Here is a 6544-nt window from a genome sequence, read left to right as displayed (position 1 = left end):
GGCCAAAAGTAATATGAGGGGTCACTGAAGTCTTCCTTCGAACTAGGTTTGTTTTTAAAAGAAAGGCCTTGAAGGAGAGAGGCAGTGATTTTCAGTTCCTAGATGACTGAAGGCATAGCTGGTAATTTAGGTCAAAAGAAAAAAGGAATGAAGTTTTAGAGGTTTGTTGATTGGATAATGATACAACGATAGGGAAGAGTGGACTGAAAGACAATACAAGTCAGTGAGCACACGGTGAGAGAGTTTGTGAAGGGTAGGAAGAAGTATGATGTAATGCAACTTTGGATGAGTTGAAGCAATAGAAGGAGGGCTAATGGTGCAATGGCAGTATCCCTACCTCTGGACCAACAGCTCTTGAGGTCAAGTCCCACTTCAGGACTTGATGGCCATGGAAGGTGCGTGCCTAATGTGATGGTGAGCGGCTGCCTTGAATCGCTGCAGCCCATGTGGTATAGGTGCGCTCACAGTGCTATTAAGGAGTTCCAGGATTTTGACTAACGGCAGTGAAGGAACAATGATATATTTCCAAGTCAGAATGGTGAGTGGCTTGGGGGGGAACTTCCAACTATCTACTGACCTTGCCCATCCAACTGGTAGTTGTGGGTTGGAAGGTGCGGTCTAAAGAACCTTGGTGTGTTCCTGTAATGCATCTTGTAGAGAGTACATACTGTTGCTACTCTGCATTGATGGAGGGATTGAATATTTGTGGGTGGGGTACCAATCAGGTGGGCTGCTTTGTCCTGAATGGTGTCAAGCCTCTTGGGTGTTGTTGGAGCTGCACTCATCCAGGCAAATGGAAAGTTTCCATCACACTCCTGACTTGTGAATTGCAGAATGTGGACAAGCTTAGGGTGTCAAAAGGCAAGTCAAAAGGAGGAGGAAGAAGCTATGGAAGACGGGGATGCAGACCAGCTGAGCATTTGAATAGTCGAGAGGTGACAGAAGTGTCAATGAGGATTTGAGCAGTAGACTTTGCATGGCTGGGTGGAGATGGCAATGTTGCAGAGATTCAGAAAATGGGCAGCCATTGCGATAAAGTGGAGGTGGATTAAATGTCCAGCTTATCAGGTAATTAAGAGATAGGAAGGTTGGTTTGAATGCTTTTAGATGATGTCAAAGGGAACATGTAGATAAAAGGAGACAATCATAGATAGATCTGTCATAATATGCATCCATGTATATAATGCAGTGCAGACAGGCAGTGATTGACACACAGGATGACCTGTGAGCACACAGAACAGAGCAGCCAATCACCAGACAGGACACAACCACTATAAAGCCAGAGGGCACCAGTTTTCCCGCTCCCTCGGGATCCAGCCATGAGACAGTCAGAGTTCGTGAGCATAGCCAGTACAAACAACATGTGGTAGTCAGTTAGTCTGGTCAGGCTAGCCTCAGGTCTCCAGTCAAGTCAGCATAGTGTCAACCCACAGTTGAACATGTAAAATAGTTAGATGTTAAATAAAATCATGTTGCATCTCATCAAGTGTTGGAAGTCTGTCTCTCGCTACACTGCATCAAAAGCAGTCCACATAGACCCAACCTACCCAATACATCATGGTACCAGGTTTGGATGCTGAAAATTGACGGACCTACCTTGAGTGAATCAGCGTTGACCTGCAAATAGCTATCCGGTAACATGGACAACATCCGCCCTCCTCCGCAGCTCCGCATCGCCGGCAACCTCGGTGCAAATTGGAAGATCTTCAAACAGAAGTTCCAACTCTATCTTGAAGCCACCGACCTCGAGGCCGCATCGGACGCCAGGAAAATCGCACTATTCCTCTCCACAGCCAGGGACCACACCATCCACATCTACAACTCCCTTACATTCGCTGAAGGCAAAGACAAGACAACATTTGAAACAGTCCTGCTGAAGTTCGACAGCCACTGCGACATTGAGGTGAATGAGAGCTTTGAACAGTACGTTTTCCAGCAGAGGCTTCAGGGTCAGGATGAACCTTTTCAATCCTTTTTGACCCATCTCCGCATCCTCGTGCAGTCATGTAACTATGACTCGACAACTGATTCCATGATCCAGGATCAGATTGTTTTCGGGGCCCACTCCGATTTCCTTTGCCCGCAGCTCCTGAAAGTCAAGCAGCTCACCCTCACCATCGCCATCGAAACGTGCATTCTCCATGAGCATGCTAACAACCGGTACACTCACATCAGGGCAGCAGAAACGGCTAAGCTAACCCCCCACGAGACAGAACGGGTGCAGGCCATTGCACAAATGCAGGGCCTGAGTCTTGATGAGAGTGGCCATTTTGCGTGCTTTTCCCGGGCCCCTGCGCATGCGCTCCACGACCAAGGGGACGACGAGACCGACAACCAGCCTGTGCAGGTGTGTACATCATTCGACCGCACTGCGCATGCGTGATGGCTCACGGAACGCGCTGACGTTGGCGTCATGATGTGTCCGAATTGTGTCTCCACCCATTTAAAGCAGCAATGTCCGGCAAAATCACAACGGTGTCTACAGTGTGGCAAGCTTGGCCACTACGCAGCCCTTTGCAGATCTGCTCCACTGCCCAACATCCAGCGATCCCAGCCACGGCGCAGAAGCGTCCGTTCAATACAGCAGGCTGTGCCAGACTCCGACCCCGACAGCCCATCTGATCCTGGCGCCGAGTGCTTCACATCCCCATTCCGGGTGGGCATCATTCCCAAGCATGCGCTGCCTTTCTCAAAGATGGTGAAACACCTCCCAGTCCTAAGCGTGGATCCTGACGATGAGTGGTGCGCTGTCCTCACAGTTAACAAGGCCAGCATCCATTTCAAGCTGGACACCGGCGCATCAGCGAACCTCATGTCAACATCCGATCTCGACACCATCTGCGTCAGACCAAGCATTCTTCCACCGACCTACCAGCAATCCTACCGACCTCTGCGACTACCGCATTGGCGGCAGTCCCGCCCATCAAAGTGCAGGCGGCCCCTGCTCCACCCTTGAGGTGGTCAACCAGAATTCGTCGCCCACCACAGAGCCTAAACTTATAGACTGAATGTTTGCACAATTTTGTTACCTCATCGTTTTGACATCTGTAAATATCATTTTTTGACCATTTTATCTGCACTAGCGACACCTTCCTATGTATATAAGTCCATTTTAGCATATTCTGTATATAGTCACGTACATATACACATCTTCATGCACATACACCTTACTATTTATTATCTGAGCACTTCTTTTTAATAAAGGGCAGGAGAGATGTCATAATATACATCCATGTATATAAAGGCGTGCAGACGGGCAGTGATTGACACGCAGGATGACCCGTAAGCACACCAAACACAGCAGCCAATCACCAGACAGGACACGACCACTATAAAGCCAGAGGGCAACAGTTTTCCCACTATCTCGGGATCCAGCCTCTGAGACAGTCAGAGCCCGTGAGCATAGCCAGTACAAACAACATGCACTGGTTAGTCTGGTCAGGCTAGCCTCAGGTCTCCAGTCAAGTCAGCATAGTGTCAACCCACAGTTGAACATGTAAAATAGTTAGATGTTAAATAAAATCATGTTGCATCTCATCAAGTGTTGGAAGTCTGTCTCTCTCTACACTGCATCAAATGCAGTCCACGTAGACCCAGCCTACCCAACACATCAAGATCTTTGAGATTCCAGAGGCAACTGAGGCTGGAAGACAAGCCATCGCGAGAGATGTTGATGGCTATAATTGGAACTAAGCGAGGGTATTCCCACTGAGCTGGGAAATAATGAAGTGGCATTGGAGGAGAATGTTATACAGGTTAACTCTATTAAAGGGTACAGAGTGATCAAGTATAATAGATTATACCATGTTTATCGTGACAGAGGAAGCCATTTGTGACTTTTTTTTCCATTGTCATTAAAAATGTAGTTTGTGAAGCTCAGTGAATCGATTGGAAAATGTATTGTGTCAACATTTGTTAAAAGGTCTTCATGGGCATTTGCTGTGAATGTCTGCAATCTTTTCTTATATAACTGACTATACTTCAAAGTAAGTTGCAAAGCTGCCTTGTGGATGAAAGGAACTGTTTAAATTAAAGTACTTTTTCTTAAAGTCCTTGATCTGTGCCTTGATTAGATAAATCAGACAGATGAAATATTCTGATAGATTAATACAAACAAAGTGATTGAAAAACTCAGGCCTGGCAGCATCTGTGGAGAGAGAAAACGTTTCTTGAAACCGAGTGGGCAGCATGGTGGCACAGTGGTTAGCATTGCCCTCTCAGCATCAGGGACCTGGGTTCGATTCCAAACCTGGGTGATGGTGTGGAGTTCTCCCCGTGTCTGCGTGGGTTTCCTCTCACAGTTCAAAAATGTGTAGATTAAGTGGATTGGCAGAGTGGCCTAGGTAGGGTGCTCTTTCTGAGGGTCGGTGCAGACTCGATGGGCCAAATAGTCATCTCCTGCACTGTGGGGATTCTATTTTTTTTTAAGCTTTGACAAAGAGACTTACAGACTCAAAATGCTAGCTCCATTCTCTCTCCGCCGATGCTGCCAGATTTGCTGAGTTTTTCCACTAGTTTCTGTTTTCATTTCTGACCTCCAGTATCCACAGTATTTTGCTTTTACTCTGTTAAATTACTTCTCTTGCCTGGGTATTTGCATTCCAGGATTCACAGGTGAGTATAAATGCTGACAGCTGATGAAGGATGTACTCTGCTATCCTTTTGTTAAAAAGACAAAACAATAATTATGCTGTAGGTCATAGCAATGTCAGTGGTCAAGACCTTAGTCCTTAAGCAGCCATTTAAGGAGCAAATAAGATCGATAAAAGCAGGCAAAGGTTGAAACTAGAATCATACACTAATTAAAGTGCACTTCCTATTAGCTGTGTTTAGATAGTCATTCCCCTGCATCTGATACAAGACACTTCAACACCTGATATTTTAATGTCCTAACTGTTGCCCTGATAATATGGGACTCCCCTCATCTTAAATGTTGCAGGAGCAACTCAAATGGGACTCATGATGTAACCCTAGTTAACAAGGTTGCCTTCCCAGAAGTCTGAGTATTACCTCACTTTAAGATTAACAAATTTACCAATGACCAGATGGTAATCTACATGGCATTGGACTTGAAGTGATAGTTGATGGAGCAATCCACCACAGACATCAGTCAGTTAGAAAACAAGCAGTAAAGGCTGGCACGGAGAGCTTCTAGATCAAAGTGCACAGGAAACATAACTATAATGTTGACTGACCACAGATAAGTGCATTATTAGGCAGTGCAATTCTTGTTGACCATGTTTAAAGACAGACCTGCTATTGTGTTACTATGTTGGGTCACTCTTAAGTCAGCACTCAAGTGGCAGAGTCAGTGCGGTACATCTCAATTCACCCTCCACGTGGAAAATAAACTGATTCAGGATATTTTAAGGAGTTGAAGTTTGTGTCCAAAATGTTTTCTACGTACTACAATCCCATCCTTCAGTGCTAGGGCCACAGATTTAAGGTGGTGAAATTTAAGTAACATTTTGGTTTAGATTGGAGCCAAAATGAAACAATACAATAATATAATTTGTGGGGCATGTATGATGCAAGAATAAGAGTTTGTATATGTTACTTCACATCAGCATCATGCTATTTTGATACCTATGCTCAGCAGTATTCCTGCTGTCTGATGAACATATCTCATTTGAGGACTAAAACCTTTCCAAAGTAGGCAATGTGTCCCCAAGTTTCATGAATTGAGATAGAACTGTACAGCACAATACAGGCCCTTCGGCCCACGATGATGTGCCGAACTAGTCTGAAACTAAGATCAAATCAACCAACTCCCAATCATTCTAGTGCACTCTATATGCCTATCCAATAACAGCTTGAAAGTTCTTAAAGTGTCCGTCTCCACTACCATAGCTGGGAGTGCGTTCCACACTGTTGCTCGTTTTGGGTGAGTATGCTTAACACTCAATTTGGCTCTATTTCGTTCGTTAGCTTTGGAGTCGCCAGGTATCGTTAAGATACCGCCACAAGTTTCAAGGTCAAGTTCAAAGCAATAAAACCATACACCAATTAGTAAGTTCAAACAAGACACGTTTATTATATTACAGTAATCTACTAATCATGCATATAAACTATAAGACTAGGCTAATCCTACTACTACTAGGCCAAATACTTATCTGGATAAGGGGGCTGCCGGATCAGGGAACAACGGCTTCTAGCTTTGTCCAAGGTCCGCAGGCTTCCAGTGGTTATGGTCTAAAAGGGTCAGGAGTGTCTATTCCCGTAGCGTGTGTTGTGACACTTACTTGCGGGCGCTGCTTTTCCAGACCTCTCCTGCACAAGGTTCTTCTGCTGCAACGGTGTTCTGCTGGGAGAGCTAGCTGGTCAAGGAGAGGCTGACAGAGAGCTAGTCGAGGAGAGGCTGGTAGAGAGAGAGAGCTGGGGTTGCGTTCTCTGTCTTATACTCCTCTCAGGGTCTTGCGCACACCTGGGCGGACCCTCTATACTCTTGTAATCGGTTGGGTCTTTCCCAATCGATTGATTTGAATTCCCCAATAGTGGGGCAGTTGCTCGATCACTGGGGCGGTTCTTGGGGCTCATTGTTTTG

Source organism: Scyliorhinus canicula, chromosome 6, assembly GCF_902713615.1.
Source record: "Scyliorhinus canicula chromosome 6, sScyCan1.1, whole genome shotgun sequence".
NCBI classification, from domain to species: Eukaryota; Metazoa; Chordata; class Chondrichthyes; order Carcharhiniformes; family Scyliorhinidae; genus Scyliorhinus; species Scyliorhinus canicula.
Note: the sequence above shows the minus strand (reverse complement) of the source record.